Source organism: Lissotriton helveticus, chromosome 4_1 (assembly GCF_964261635.1).
Source record: "Lissotriton helveticus chromosome 4_1, aLisHel1.1, whole genome shotgun sequence".
Taxonomy (NCBI): domain Eukaryota; kingdom Metazoa; phylum Chordata; class Amphibia; order Caudata; family Salamandridae; genus Lissotriton; species Lissotriton helveticus.
In genome coordinates this window covers 183274137-183289032 of record NC_136063.1, presented here as the reverse complement: position 1 = coordinate 183289032, position 14896 = coordinate 183274137, and positions in this window count along the sequence as shown.

Here is a 14896-nt window from a genome sequence, read left to right as displayed (position 1 = left end):
GAATCCCCCAGCTTTTGTCACTCAAACTACAGACAAGGAATACACAACCTAGCAGAGGCAGGCATGGATAGTTAGACAAGAAAATGCCTGCTTTCTAAAAGTAGTATTTTCAAACACAGAATGTTAAAATCAACTTCACTAAAAGGTGTATTTTATCATTCTGAGTTCAGGCATACTGAACTCGAGTTTCTACCTAGTTCCCTGAGTCAGTTAGGATTATAAAATGTAATAATCTAACTTCCCATTCTGACCTATGGAGAACAGGTAGCCTTGCAATAGTGAAAAACGAAAATGGCTGTAATTCACTATTAGGTCATGCCACACACACCAGGACTTGTCCTACCTTATACTTACAATGCACCCTGCCCTTGGGCCTACCATAGGGGTGTCTGACATGAAGAAAAGGGAAGGCTATGGGACTGGCAAGTGGGTGTACTTGCCCAGTCAGCATGATAGTACCAGACTGCACACAGGCTCTGCGATGGCAGAACTTAAACACACTTTTACAGGCTGCTTCTGTGGGTGGCACAACCAGTGCTGCAAGCTCACCAGCAGCATTTGGTTTACAAGCCCTGGGTACTCCTGGTGCACTGTACTAGGGACTAACAGGTAAACCAAACCAGCCAATCATGGAATCACTAATTAATACATTAATTCAGTAGGGAGCACTTGCACTGTGGCACTGGACAGCAGTGGCACAGTGCCCAAAGCATCTAACACCAGCAAAAACGCATGAGGCAACAGCAAAAATGGAAGGGAGACCCACGCCAAGATGCCAGGTCTAACAGTAGTTGTTAACAGATCACTGCAAAGACTAGAATAGAGGTATGTTCCGGAAGCCAGCAGGCACAATAAAAGGTAGGTTGTATCAATGGGTAAAGTGGTTTGATGCGCTGGGCATGATCCGGGATCTATGTCCTCCCGAAATTTAGAAATCCCAGCAAAGACTGAAGCTTCTTTAGTGTAGATGGAGGTTGCAATTGTGCACATTTCTCCAGAAAGTGGGGGGCTAACCCCCTACCTTCAATGTTGAGCTCGTAGCCCTTTTGAGCAATGCAAAGCCAGTGGTGTGGAATTTGGTCAAATTAAATCTGTATTCATAGTCCCTTGCTCATTGCACCATCAGGATTCAAGCAAGCCGGGCCGAAGACGGCTGTAATGCCAGAAACCGGTCCCCGGAAGCTTGTTTCCTTCCCAGTGTAAGAATTAGCTTTTGTAGTTTGGTTTGCCCTGTTCCCATCATGCACTGGGACAGGAACAGACTAATTTGCATACAGCCAGGTTCTGAAACTGGGATGGTGCAGTGAGCTAAAAAACGGTGTTGGATCTAGCCCTGATCTCTTGACTGGGTGAGAGTATTCTGCTTAATTCAGAGACTCTGTCCCTCACCACCCCTTGTTGTAAATATTTTTGTCCACCCTAAGCGTGGAAGGGTATCCTCAGACATGAGTCCCTTGCTCATTGCACCATCAGGATTCAAGCAAGCCGGGCCGAAGACGGCTGTAATGCCAGAAACCGGTCCCCGGAAGCTTGTTTCCTTCCCAGTGTAAGAATTGGCTTTTGTAGTTTGGTTTGCCCTGTTCCCATCATGCACTGGGACAGGAACAGACTAATTTGCATACAGCCAGGTTCTGAAACTGGGATGGTGCAGTGAGCTAAAAAACGGTGTTGGATCTAGCCCTGATCTCTTGACTGGGTGAGAGTATTCTGCTTAATTCAGAGACTCTGTCCCTCACCACCCCGTGTTGTAAATACTTGTAAGCTTACAGCTTCATTCTTCACATTAGCAAGGATCATATCGCAAACAATGTTGAACACCAGTCTCACTCCCAACCCCAGGGCCGCTTCAGCCCCATGTTCATCTTGAGCACGTTTAATCACGGAAGGGAGAACGGTCATTGAGCTGGTGCCAAAACACATTGAATATACAGCTGCAAACACTCTACTCCAAGTGTTACAATCAGCTTACTTGGGAACAAGGCCTTTAGGTAAGCTCATGGTCAGAATCCTGTGTTTCTCCAGTGGTGTGGTATTAGGAAAGACAGCTTTGAGTTGCCCAAATTTCTCAGCAAACCAATATGGAAGCTCGTCCTTATTCTGCAGACATTTGCCCATCACTGAATTAATCATGACAGGACTGATAAAAACACCACTGGGTACCGGTGGTTGGGCAGCAACACCAGGTGGTCTCATCTCTATGTTGCGCGACATGAACTGTATACCAGCTCTATGTATACGTATTAATGAAATATGTCATACGTGTAGCTCTGCGACTGGAACATGAATATAATTTGGATGTGAGGTGTACCCTGCCAAAACAGGCCATGTGGCCCCATCAATCAATAAGGGGCCTAAACGATCCGATGTTACAGGGTGAGGAAGGGCTCCATTAAACCATATGGTTAATTGACAAGCTGTTAACGGAACTTCAAGAGATCTATAAGGTTAATAATTCTGCGGAAGCCCAGCGGCAGTATATTCGTGAAAGAAATTGTCATTCATCGAGTAAAATACTTTGAAGCTGTTGTACTTGGCCTAGTTGGCTAAAGTTCACAGAGTTGTGAAGTTAGATGCTGTAGGTACTTGCCACTGCTAATCAGTGTGCAAGTACAGATGTTCCCAGTATAAATTGTAGTGGTGAGTGGTTGTCTCTGGTTGGTATGTTTGCCTTACTAGCAAGGTCCCTAGGTGATGTGCACTGTGTGTGCCAGGGCTAGTACTAAAGAAATGCGCAGAGGGGGAATATAGGTCTTCAGTGTAAGGCCTGAGCGCATTTTGCTAAGTTAGCATGTTGGCCTGACAAGATGTACCACTTGTCAGTCCTGACTTTTCCTCTTGCATACACATGGGGCACCGCTGTAGGACGTCCTGAGTAACCCCTACGCAAGGTGCAGTGTAGCTAAAAGGCAGGACCAGTGACAGTGTGGGTGCCAGGCCCTGACCGTGGAAAATACTCCATTTATTTTTCCCTGGTGAAAGGCCATCCTGCCCATAGGACAGAATGAGGGAGGCTGGGTGTAGTATTGTTGGCCTGATTTCCCAAGAATTGGAAATGGAACAGTGAAGCTTGGTATGTCTGAGCTCACCGTGTCATAACGCATCTTTTTGGGTAGATGGTTTTGTCGCTGTGTATCCAGAAACCGGTGTTTGAGAAAATAACTGAAAGAACTGTAACCCCAAGACTTTGGTTATGTTGATGATGTCGTCGAGAACGGTCTCTGTATCGTTCGGAGAAGTGCTGAGAGCACTTTGAAGACTCCGTGGACTGGTCGAGTGTCATGCAGTTTTGACCAGTCCGCGATTGGGAAGAAACCCTCTGCCTCAGGAAGTGTTGCTGAATAGGCTGCGGGAGACACTTGACCCTTGCTTCGTGATCTGGGGCTTGTGGGCAGTTTGTAGCTCTTGACCGAGGAGAGACTGAAGGGTCACTTCTTCTTGAGCAGGACTTTGCTGTGTGCTGCCTCCTGTACCCCAAGGGCCCAAGGTGAGCTGGCTCCCTGTTCGGAAACACAGGAACATAAACATTTCCAGGAAGTCTCAACTGGCGCGATGGTGGGACTGTGTCGTGGCAGCCTGAGAACTTCGAAGGGGTGCCTAAGGTGATCGTTGGCACCTGGAGCGAATCAAGACTCTGACACACAGGGTGCGTGTCTTGGTGCAGCTACAGGTGTTGGAGCGCCTGTGGATTGTGGGCATTGCGGAAGAGAGCCGAGATTCGGGACACGCAGTGTGCGTGTCGCAGTGCAGTTCAGGCACTAGCAAAGAGTGTCAGGAAATCAAGGGCACTAAGAAGGAGTGAGTCTCCGACACGCGGGTCAGCATGTGGTGGTGCAGCCAGGGCGTTAGTGTAGAGCGCCTGGTACCTCGTGTGCACCAGGAGGAGAGGTGAGACTCAAACATGCAGTGTGCATGTCGTGATGCGACCAGGTCATTAATTGAGAGTGCTTGGATCATCGTATGCACCAAGAAACGAGGTGGGTCTCCAGCATGCAGGATGCGTGTGGGAGGCCGAGGCGTAGTGGGGTACACCTGGTAATTGGAGGCCGGAAGAGGGGAGAGTCTCGGACGCACCAGGGATGCCGTGTTGAAGATGCCACCGGAGGTGCTAGTGAGGAGTGCCGGGGAGCGGTGAGCACCGGGGAGCAAAGAAGTCCTAACAGCGCTGGAGAGGAGGCCCAAGTGATCGGGCCCTTGAAGGCAACGTGAGGTGGCACCAGCATTGTGTGGAAGGCTTCATGAAAGGAGTTTGTGCTGAACGTTGGTGGTCCGGACTGGCAGCCCCGCAGGAGCTGAACTACCGGCCCGAGTGCGCCTTGTCCATAGCGACCAGGTTCTGGAGTGAGGCTAATTCGCAGCTGCAGGAGAGGAGAGTGGGGTCGTGCTCCCCCCCTGGTAAAGTGGATCATTGCCTGGGGCGGGGTGCAGGCCCGGAGGGAAACTCTCTCTGCCTCTCGCTGCTGGCAGCTATGTGCGCCTGTTGCTTTGGCCGGGGCAGTACAGAGGCCAGGGCCCGAAGTGGAACTTGAGTGTCATCGTTGATCGGTGTTGGGGGCAACCGGTCGCATAACTTCTAAAAACAGTCGTATAACACTTTGCATAGTTGCTGCTAACGAACTATTGAACTATTGGACAACATCTGACACTAGTAGTGCTTAACGAACCCAGGGGTTAGCGCGCTACACACTAAGTTATGTTTCTCTTGCAGGATACAGGATCCTAGCATAGCGCACTGCATTGGTTGTTTACTGCACTGTACTGGATTGCACTGTGACACATTACCGTATTGTTTCCTTGCAGAGGGCATGCTGGTGGCGATATGCATTGTCTTCCTATCGCAGTGTACAGGAACCCATCGTTAAGTAGTGCAGTATTTCTTGTATTTTGCAACGTGTGTGATTCTAGTGATACGACGTACCTAACCTGTTGAGAACGGTTAAAGGTCAGCGTAACTGTTGGTTAGAAGTGGTGGTTAGGGATTAGATCCGCCCAACCCACCGGAAACAATATTACCCACTGTGTATGTGTGGAATTTGTATTGTGTGGTCAATTCGTATATCTTTCTATATAAAGTTTTCTCATTTTATACAAACTGGTGTGGAGTCCATTTGTGGTGACATCATTTGGATTGCTTTGGGCGTGGTTGCACATACTCAACACTCGTGCCTTGGAGATAAGCCTGGCTGCTCGTGTCAAGCTACTAAGGGGGTGAGCAGGGCTGTCTCGAATGGTGTCCTTTCTTGGCCTAAGGTGGGAGCGGGGGGGTCCGGGTCACGCACTTGACAACAACGGTGCGCGGGGGAACGCTGGCTTCTAACAAAAGCAAAATGCAGTATTCGCTTCAACTACAAAGATTATAGCAGCACTGGCATTAGGGACTCCATGTGGAGTCAAATGTGTGGTAAATGGAGCGTGGTTAGGACCGACCATAACCGCCATAACCAACAGATAGAAAAAGACAACCTATTTTGGGCAGCACAATAATGGGTAAGAAGAAAGAAAAAGACATTTTAAAATTCAATCTTGAAAAACCTATATTATCTCAATATAAGAGGCTACACCGTCACAACTGTCTCTGGAAAAAGAAGTGAGGGGATTGTGTACAAGCACGAGCACTACTCAGGAGTCTAGCCGATAAGTACCAGACCAAACATTGATGGCGCTATGTTGCAGGGATTCTGCACATACACAGAACTATGTGCAGGAAAACAGGACCTCAGCGTATAGGGGCTAAGCCTTCCTACCGCCTCAGCACCCAAAATCCCAGGACCGACTTGTTCTCCTACATAATCACGAAGCTGCAAATGATTAGACAACTCAGGACACAACACTCCCAACTCTCTCAGGAATCGCGCTAGCCTGACGTACCCTTTCGCCCACTCACTCATACTTATCCACAATAGAAATTATCAGTGTGTGAATTACAAAGCCAATGTTAAGCAGTGTGGCGAATGCATTCCTAGGTCAGCCTTCAGAATGTGCCAAAGAGGTCTTCAGCAACTAGACAGCTGTGCTGTCTGGAGAAAATTCGGCCTAGGTTAAAAAGTGCAACGGGCTATGTAAAAGCTATTCAATTACATGTTCTAAACCTAAAAGATAACAACCTCTTTTATCTACTCTTTTTCTCTCCTTAATCAATTCTTTTGATGCAAATATGTACCGTAGTAAGGAGATGAATTGCTTCTAAAATGTCATTCTTTAATAGTTTGCCATGTGGCATATTGTTAAGTGCAAAGGTTATTTTACTATTTTAACAGAGTGCTAGTGCACATTAAGAAAGACCAGTAGGAATATAAAGTATGAAATAATGTAGAATTATACTTGTGACTAAGAACTGAATGTGATAAAGAAGATGTATATGATCTCTTACTTACAAGTTATTGAAGAAATTTGAAACAGGTATTTTAAGTTAAAGAATGAAGGTATGCTCAGTGTTCGCCCCTCCTCGGGCTCTGTGACTCTGAAAGATGCCAATCTCATCACACTGACCAGCACTCCACAGCGGGCGAGCTTTGCCTTAGACTATTCACAATCTGTTGCTCGTTTTCAGAAGGGCTGTCATGCTTTAAGGCGCCCTGAAGACTGACCAGAGACGCATCTAGGCTCTAAACATCATCAAAAAGCACAGAGTTTTCATATGTGGGTCACGGCACAGTCGGAACTCCCAGAGACACCCGATGCTGTAAGGTCACCTGCAGAAACCTCTTCCTGTTAACAACAGAGAGGCTTCGGGAGTGAACGGGCTCCCAGCAACAATACGAGTGAAAGGAGGCCTTACTCACACGGAGAGGCCATTATTGAGGGCACAAGCCGCATGGGAGGCAGGTTCATGCACATGACAGCAAATGACCCCCTCTTTCTATTACAAGGGAAGAGGGTTGTTTGTTTGTATCTCGACATAAAATAAAGAATAGGAAATGCACCCCCCCTTCTGTCGCTTTAAGCGGTGGTCACTGCAGATGTTCACGGTGCAGGCACCATCACAGTTGTTGAGATTAACACGTGACACTTTCCCTAGTTGGATTTTCAAAATAAACCATTCACTTTAGGAGCATAATCTGCGGCGACCCCCGCTAGCCGAAGAAGGGTCCTAAAAGGGTCCTAAAAGAGAAACATGTTTGCCACATCTCCATGTTCGATTCAGAGCAAACCGATTGCCTTGGCCTCTTTACACTGTTTTACCCCTCTCTGGAGAGGACCCTTAGACGAGGTAGAGAGGTTATTCACGTATGCATGATTGGGGAGTGTAACTTGGAATCACCTTTACTATGGAAAGAAGAGAGATGAACATCCAAAACCATCACTGCTAGTGACAAGAATAAAGTGTTTCACATAGTGCCTCACAACTCAGTCAAGCTCTCTCTGGGTGCTGTAAATTAGTTATTATTACTGTTAGCCAGTGTGCCAGTAGGAAGTGGGTCAAGAGAACTCCAAGTAATGCATTTACCAAAAGTTAAACTTGTATGAAACCCAGAATGTAATTAAAAAATATTTGCAAAGCCCCAGGTCTTGCATTTAAATGCGAGACCTATAGCATTGCACACAAGCGGCCACCATTGTCCCGGCTGCATGGAAAGTGAAGGCGCAATGTAAGCATAGCACGTCTTCATGCCTGAAGTAGGAAAAACTCAATAAAGAAAATAGTGCTTAAAAGACTAAATAGCACGTACTGTGTACCAACCGAAGTAAAGGGGCCAGTAGCTATGGGAGGTTACAAATGAAGACAAGGGGTTACTAAGGATGGACTAAAAAGTCTATTAAGCAATCAGAAGCCAGCATTTATTGCGGAAAAAGACACAAGCAAATAAAAAATATGGGTGGAGAGTGGGTGGGGCTTCTCTTCCATACTCCACTACAGAAGTCTCGCAGAGCAGAGCATGCACACTGACTGAGGCTCGACCTAAATATCAGAGGGTGTGTAGTCCCAAAAAACAACTTTTTGACAGGTAGTTCCTAAAGGTTTTTAAAGAGAACCTCACACACCAGAATTCACCGGGGACGGGCTTCATCATTGACTCGGCACTCAGGGACCTAGTGTGACTGAGTGGGCTCAACCTCCTTATGGCGGGAGCACTTGTAAATAGTGGTGGCCGTCATAGATCGGGGGTGGAGGGGTAGGGAGCAGGGGTTAAGGTGGTCTAAAAAAATTAATTTAAACTTAACTCTTTCCCCACGTATCTCCTCTGTCGTCCCTTCACTCTGGGCAGAACTGGAAGCACCAGGCTCCCAGGCAATGCAGCATTGTGATTGGTCTGAGCGCTGTGGTTCGGTGCTCAGCCAGGGACTGTGAGCCTGGGTCTGCTCTCCAACCAGGCTGTATAGCAGCCTGGGTGGAGCACATGCAAAGTTCACATGACTGGCTAGCCCGAGACAGTCAGCCAAACATTCATGCGCACTTTCAGACTGTCACTATTCCTCCCCCAGCTCTTTGAGCAAAGAAGCCCGCCACAACCGCAAAGCTGCCGCAGTAGGAACAAGTAAAATGATATTAACGTTAATTTTTTATAATTTATTTTTCTCTGTTTTTTCACTGCTGCAAACCAGTGGGGTGATGCACCTCCACCTCAGCGGAAGAGCCGCCAGGGCTTCTAAATGAAATTGTCAGTGGGATCTGTGAAGTGTATGTTGAAGTTACCTGAGAATTCTCAATCTAATTTTATTATGTTTCTGGGAATCAGGGTAAGGTTAAAATATGAAGGTATTTAGCTAGGGATGGCAATGACACCTAACATCATCTAGGAAAACGTAGTTTACGTGTCCCAGCCACCTGGACGCAAACCGAGTCTTGTTCCTTTCCTCGCTCTCTCTCTGTGACAGATCCCTATGTGTTTAGTTATTCGGACATTATCCTATACGGGTATATCAGTGATCACTCATTATGAAGTGTAAGTTATTAAAAGAGTCAGATGAGTCTGTTTGCTCATGCATGTCACTGACATACACATTTTCATGGTTCATTGGCCCAGTACCTGTAGGATGAAAAATGTATGCAGCTCATATTAGCCCCATGAGCTATGCTGCACAATATCGACACTGTGATTAAAATAGGTGAACACTTCTCATGCCATACTAGTTGAGTTGTGACGAGTAATGAATTCAGTGAGTTCAGATACTTCCAGGTGGGGCTCACTATGGCCCCATAGGGCAACTTAGAGCCAGCAGAACCTGTAGTCGTACCCAGAGGCTATAGTATTTAGGAAAAAACACTGGTCAGGGTTTTCATAATTCTAGACAAATTAACAGAATGTGGATTATTCAGAAACAATATGCGTATTCTCCCCGTAAGTGTATGCCACTTACTTCGTCAAGAGTGCCAGCCTACCCAATATACCTACTTCGACCCGTATGCCCTGCATCTTGAGAAAAAGGGGACTCCGTGGAGCTTAAAATACTGAGCTGCCATAATGTGTCTTAGCTCCACCCCTCGTGCACGTCAATTATGTTGCACATTGAGTGTTCTTTCAATCAATTAATATTTGTTAAGCATGATTACTGACCCATGAGTATGTCAAGGCACTGTGAGGATGGGGTCTGCAGGTCCGACTGGGCACTGAGGTTCAATCGAAGAGCCAGATCTTCAAATCCTTCCTGATTTGGGTCAGCAACGGTGATAGCCTGAGGTGGAGAGGCACAGTATTCCAGGTAGTAGCGGCAAGTTAGGAAAAGGATCTTCCTCCGGTCCTGATCTTGTCGATCCGAAGGACGGTGTCAAGGGCCAGATGGGTGGAGCGATGGTGTCTGGTGGGTGCGTGGAATGAGAGGCGGTGGTTCATTTATGCTGGTCCGGCGTCATGGAGGGATTTGTAGGTGGGTGTGAGGAGCTTAAAGGTTACTCTTTTGTTGACTGGGAGCCAATGGAGTTCTTGCGCAGGTGTTAGGAGATGTGGCTACAGTGGGTGATGTTGAGGACCAGTCTGGCTGCGGCACTCTGAACATTCTGCAGTTTCCTGAGCAGTTTCTGGGTGATGCCTGCGTAGAGTGCATTGCCGTAGTCGAGTCTGCTACGGATGAGTATGTGGGTGACCATCTTTGTGGCCTCAATGAGGATCCATCTGAAGATCTTTCAAAGCAGTTGAAGCGTGTGGAAGCATGATGAGGGGATGGCATTGATCTGGTGGTTCATGGTGAGCTTGGAGTTCAGTATAATGCTGAGGTTTTGTGAGTGGTTCGTGGGTGTCGGGGTATTTCTAACACAGTGGGCCACCAGTAGTCTTCCCAAGCGGAGGTGTTGGTTCCCAGGATGAGGATTTTGGTCTTGTCTGAGTTGAGCTTGAGGCAGCTGTCTCTCAGAGAAGAGCCACGGGTGACTCTGCAGCTGATCTCCGTAGATTCTGGGAGGAACGTGGTAGTCTGACTCTCCGTGTTCCACCGGTGAGGAAGGAACTGATCAAGCCTAGGGCTTAGTTGCCAATGTCTGCGTCGTGGAGTCTTGTGCTTAGGGTGCGGTGGGAGTTGGGGTTGACGGTGGTCATGAGGTCCACGAGGATGAGGGCTGCTGTTTCTCCATGGTCGAGGAGGGAGCGGATGTCGTCGGTGGTGGCGAGGAGGTCAGTCTCGGTACAGTGGTTGCTTCAGAAGCTGTATTGAGAGGGGTCCAGGACATTATTGGCTTCTAGGAACTCAGAGAGTTGGGCATTGATGTCCTTCTCGATGACCTTGACTAAGAAGGGACGCAGGGAGATGGGTCTGAAGTTCTTGAGGTCTGTCTATGTCAGCCAACATTTTTTGATTTTGCCAAAATGATGTTTGACATAGTTCTTTATAGGGGTTCTCAGCCAAACTTCATCCATGTGTCTGTGGTTGTGTCATTCACTTTTTTCTACAACCAACTTGAGCATGCATCAAGGGGCATCGTGTCACCCCACGTCAGCTGTCTTCACTATGAGTTACGGCAGGTTTCTCTTTCGCCAGGAGCACATCCACAAACTAAGTGGTTCCCTTCAGTGTCAGGAAGTACTTTGGTAAAGACCAAAAAACACTTTTGGCTTTACACAATTTTTTTGGCTCGAAGAAAATCCCAGCAGCATTCAAAACAATGTTTTGTAAAAGCCATGTCAAAACAAAACAAGTATAGCCGAAAGACGGGTGAACGATGCAGACCTATTGACTTTGACAATGCTTGTTTTTTTAGTAACGATTTCCTAAGTGCTGAGCTTTATCCTCTTTGGAAATTGTTACAGTTTTTGTAGGATATGACAAGTTTTTGTGACTTCACTAGACTAGTGAATGTGTTTTGGTGTGGTTATAATGAGTACCTTAGTGTTGGCCATAAATTCTAGCAGTGCAATCTGGTTTAGCAGGAAATTGAAGGAGGAAAGATATTGCTAATGCCTCTCTCAATGTCTTTATGCAGTCTTTGTAAATGTTCCTCTCAGTTGTGAGTTATGTGCTTACTCTGCTTTAGGCTATGTGGTCGTTGTGTGGAAATTGCCCACAACTTTCAATTACAAGCCTTGAATCGTAGTTGTTCTATGATTGGGAGTGTGACCCAAGGTGTTAATTTATGTATGGTTGATTTGCTCACCGGACCCTTTTTAGAGGTCGCAAACAGAAAATCAGGCCTTTTGTAACTGCTAAAAAGGGTTGTAGCATGTAGAATCCCTATTTTGCAAGTCGGTAACCTATTACCGACTCTCAAAATAGGGTTTGCGAGTCACCATTAGGAAGGGGTGCTCCAAGGGCATCCCTTCCTAATAGCGAGTCGCAAGGGCATGTACGATTGTTTTGCAACCACAAATGCGGTTGCAAAACAATCACAGTTTACCACATACTTAAAGTAGGTGATAAGCCAGTTGCAACCGGGAAGGGGTCCAGAGGGGACCCCTTCCCCTTTGTGAATGTATGCTAAAACATTTTTTAAGGGCAGGCAGATGGCCCTCTGGACCACTGCCTGCCCTTAAAAAATGAAAAGAAAACTTTTCTTTTTTGTCTTTTAAATGCATTTCATTTTGCTTTAAGGAAAACGGGCTGCATTTGTAAAAAAAAAAAAAGTAGTTTTATTGATAAAGCAAACATAGACCTGATAGTCTGCTCTCCCTAGCAGGCCACCATCCCTGTGATTGTAGCCCATTCTCAATGGGTTACAAATTGCGACCTTTCTCATGCATATTGAAGATGCAGGACAGTTGTAACCCCATTGGGAATCACTAAATATAGTCTGATACACATTAGTACATTCTGTCTTGCGAGTCGCAAACAAATCGCAATTTGTGCCCGCAAAACTGAATGGTCGTACATCTGGCCCCTGGATACTTAAAAGAGCCCCTAAGTAATTTTCTTTAGTACCTGTAGCATTTAATTTTTTTAGGACAATGTGGCGAAAAATACAACATTATGACTTCAATGTTTAAAAACTTTTTCTTGAAGGAGATCGCTCTGACGCTTCCCCTCTCTTATCTGCCCCTTGCTGGCCCCTTTTTCCTGTATCCAGTGTGCTGCCTCCACGGCCTTTCTATTTTCCCTCTTACTTCTTTCTTTCTCCCCTCTCTCTAAACCCCCTACTCCCTTGGCCTCCTTCTTCCCTTTCTTTGCCTGATCGTTACTTGGGGGCAAATTTATCATAGTGTTGCATCGCCCTTGCACACCTCGCAATTGGGCACAAGGGCAAGGCAACCATAAAGTTAAACTTTTCAAGCCATGCAAGGACAACTTGCGTGGCCCTCAGTGACTTGCTAAATCTAGAGCTATGCAACGCAGCTCAAACTGCTGAGTTGTGTTACTCTGCCCCAGGGAGGTGTTCTGTGGGTGTAGTGTAGGTGTTCCCACGTTTCCACTCGTAGATTTTGGAGCATTCCCAGGTTGGCCATTAGTGGTAGGCATTGGAATGTGCCAAACTGCTACGCCTCCCAAAGTGAGGTGTAACGAGGAGAAATATATTTCATTCTCCTTGGTTTTCCTCTTTCTATGTGTGCTGCATTGTGCAGCGCACATAGGGCCAGATGTAGGAGCCCTAATACCGGTCGGTAATGGCTGAATTCGGCCGTTACCGACCGGTATTAGGGTTTTCTAATGTAGGGGGCCTAGTTTTTACCGATTCGGTAAATATACCGATTCGGTAAAATACCGAATCGGTATATTTACCGATTTGGTAAATCCAGATGTAGCTGGCACATCAAAGAGTGCCACAGGCCCTTTAGGAGTCGGTATTTACCACCCAATCCTATTGGGGTGCTACAGGGTGTCAAAGTGACACCCCGTTCCCCCTCTCAGGATTCGGTATTTACCGATTCGGTAAATACCGAATCGGTATTTCCCATTGATTCCTATGGGCTTCAAGGCCCATAGGAATCAATGGGAAATACCGATTCGGTATTTACCGATACGGTAAATACCGAATCCTACAGAATCGGTAATTGTAAATGAAAAATTACCTACATCTGCCTACTTCCAATTTACCTACTCTTAAATACCGAATTGGTATGATTCGGTATTTAAGAGTAGGTAAATCGGAATTACCTACATCTGGCCCATAGATACAAATTACTCAGAGGATGGCTTTTGTGCAGTAAGGTGTTCCTTCCTGCAGCACATTGTGTAACGGTGCAAGTGAAGGACAGGAATGTGCCGTATAATGTTAAACACAGCACATTCCTGCCCTTGCCTGCTGCGCGACATGAAAGTTTGATAAACATGCCCCAGAGTCTTCTCCAGGCTACACAAGGGTTGACGGGAATCAGGACATGGCAGAGACAATCTGCTTTGGCCAGATGAGGCGTGGCTTGACAGGTGACGCCAGCACTTTTCCATTAGTGTTGCAGGGAACTGTGGACATCTGTTGGGGAAGAGTTGGCTGGACTATTATGTGGAAAAACGACTGAGAGTAGCTGATAAACGACAGTGGGCCCAATTCACAGAACTAACTTAAAACAAAATCCTAAACTTACTACCATTTTGGTATTCACAGAAGGCACTTACCCATTTTGGTATTCACAGAAGACACTTACTCATTTCGGTATTCACAGAAGTTAGGAGTCCTAACTTTAGGACTCCTGTGTACCGAAAGTCTTAAAATTAGGATTTTTCTCTGTATAGTAGTAACTTTAGGACTCCCAAACTGGGAAAAATCCTAATTTTACGACTTTAGGAATTCACAGAAGGCATTTAGGAGCCCTAAAGTTAGGAGTCCTAACTTTACTACTACTAAACTGAGAAAAATCCTAATTTTAAGACTTTCGGTAGTCACAGAAGGCATTTAGGAGTCCTAATGTTAGGACTCCTAACTTCTGTGAATACCGAAATGAGTAAGTGCTTTCTATGAATACCAAAATTAGTAAGTGCCTTCTGTGAATACCAAAATGGTAGTAAGTTTAGGATTTTGTCTTAAGTTAGTTCTGTGAATTAGGCCCAGTGGGTAGAAGTCGCATCCACGACTAATGCTGCCTGCTTCTGCTCTGCACTGGTGCCCTGTGTCAGTATGAGAAGCCAAGTGTGCTGAAGTGCGAGTGAATGAGTGAGTAGACGTAATTGTTTAAAATCACCAGACAGAAACCCATCTTTAGGTACTGTTCTTCATAAAAACAAGTGTAGCTACACCTAAGATAGTAAAAATGGGTGTATTAGGCCTAGTAATATTAACTTGTTATGTAGCCCTTAGTGCCACTGGTTTGCTGCATCCAGACACAAGTATCACTATCACCAGTATAATGATGCTTAGTTTATTTATCTTCAATCAGGGGGGGTTGTGAAGCGCACTACTCACCCATTAGGGTCTCAAGGCCCGGGGGTGAGGGGTGGGCGTTGTGCAACTCTAGCATGTCATTCGAGTGGCCAGGTCTTTAAACAGTAAAAGTCTAAATTGGCCTTGTCAGGATTAGAGCCCCTAACCAGCAGGTTATCAAAACTGTCCACAAGACAAAAATTTGTTCTTAACTCACTGAGCAATCTACCCCACTATTAACAA